Source organism: Wasmannia auropunctata, unplaced genomic scaffold (assembly GCF_000956235.1).
Source record: "Wasmannia auropunctata unplaced genomic scaffold, wasmannia.A_1.0 LD335607.1, whole genome shotgun sequence".
NCBI lineage: Eukaryota > Metazoa > Arthropoda > Insecta > Hymenoptera > Formicidae > Wasmannia > Wasmannia auropunctata.
The window spans coordinates 4,869-6,937 of record NW_012027283.1 but is presented as its reverse complement, the minus strand read 5'-3'; positions in this window follow the sequence as shown (position 1 = coordinate 6,937).

Sequence of the window (2,069 nt, the reverse complement as noted above, 5' to 3'; positions counted from 1 at the left end):
TTTAGTTTAATTTTTCAAATGTTTGAAAAAGTATATTTTGTTAAAAATTACTATTTATTTTTTATTGCCAATTTTTTATTAACAAAAATAAAAAAATTGTTACAGTTTTAATTTTTAGCGAGTGAGGTATTAATTAAAAAAAATATTTATTTATAATATATTTATTTTTGCAAAATATAAGAAGTCGAATTTAGCTCGTGTATGGTATATTTTTTTTTACATAGTATAATATATTTCTTTTATTATTCTGTATATAAAAGTATTATGGTAAAACTATTAAAAATACAATAGTTTACGAGATATTTTATACTTTATGCCATATTTCGACATCGCTTAAAATATGAAATATCTCATAAATTATTGATTTCTTGGTAATTGTAAAAAAAATACCTTGTTCTATATTGCAAATTGCATACTTTTTTAAAAACAACTGAGTGTTTCACTCCAATCAATCCATATCTAATTATTTTTTGCATAAAAGTATTAAGATGCAATTATTAAGAAATCAATAGCTTATGAGATATATATTTTATGTCAAAATATAGGGTCATAATAAAATATAAAATATAAAATAACTCGTAAACTATTGAATTTTCGATAGTTTCATCTTAATATTTTTATATGCAGAATAATTAAAGGTATATTATACTATATAAAAATTATATAATTTGATATAAAAAATAATGATATAGACTTTTTGTATGACCTTGAAAAATTAATTTTTTCTAATTATTTTTATTATTATTTCCGGGGAACATTTTATGTTCCCTTTAATTCAGACCGTATCATTTTTTTATTTTAAATATTTTTCCGCATCTTTTATACTTTATGACAAAGCAATAATTAAAATGTATACATAAACTTAAGGTAGGTTGTAGATTATCAAGCCCTGATGAGATAGAATGAGGGTTTAAATAACATTAAAACATATTTTTATAAAAACAAAGAAAAATTCGCAGACATGTTTTAACAAAATGATAAAATCATCTGTTGCTTTTTTCTGTTTAAAATGTGAAAAAAAATATTTCCCGAATACTAGAACAATTTTAATTTTCGGATTCAGCAAATTATGTCATGAGCGATTTAATAAAAAGTTTCTATTTTTCGGAGAACGAAAGTTTCATTGTGTTTTTATACTTTTTATCCTATAGTCATGAAATTGAATAAAAAAAAGATAAATCCAACGTTCCCCGTGTGCTTCCCAAATCGCCTAAAATGCATGAACTTCTTTTAAATATTATTTTCCGTATCTTTAATTTAATTACATAAAAAAAATTCCGTTAATAATTGTATTTTTTAAGAAGAAATATTTTCCTTGAATATTCGATTAGAAATTATAAATCGTTACGGCTAGGTTTGCGATGACAATGTTATTAGTGACTTAGTGCTCATTCATAAACATGATAGATTACATCCATACTCATATATATAGATTAATAAACTGCGTGTGGATGTTCACTTAAATTAAACTGCAAGAAGGAATCAATTACATTTGTTAATTCAAGTATGAATTTTTGTATTATTTTCTGAGTAAATCTTAGTTTTACTCAAAAAATAATACAAAAAATTTTAATAATATCAATTTATTTAATTTTTTATTAACCCATCCAATATATAAGTTAATAGAAATGCAACAATACTGCATGCATTAAAATAACATAAATACTCTGGCTCTGTGAAATATATGTATCTTCGTTCACAAGCTTTTAAGTTCCAATCTTTTTGAGATAAGCTACTTTAATTTATATTCTATTTCATCAAAAGTTGATTTGCAAAACTGCAAAAACGGTTACATGTGTCATGAGCGATTTAATAAAAAGTTTCTATTTTTCGGAGAACGAAAGTTACATGTGCTTGTGTTCTTATACTTCTTATCCTAGAAAACAAAAATGGATTAAAATGGATTGAAAAGAATTCATTTTAATGTTTGTAAACTTCTGAAAATCTAAATTCATTTCAATGCCTAAAAAGGGAACTTTGTGAAGTGTCAAATTCTGATTTTAATGAAACTTGGTACACTTTGAGGTCACATAAATAAATGAATTTAGAAGTTATCAGTTGATGCTAAA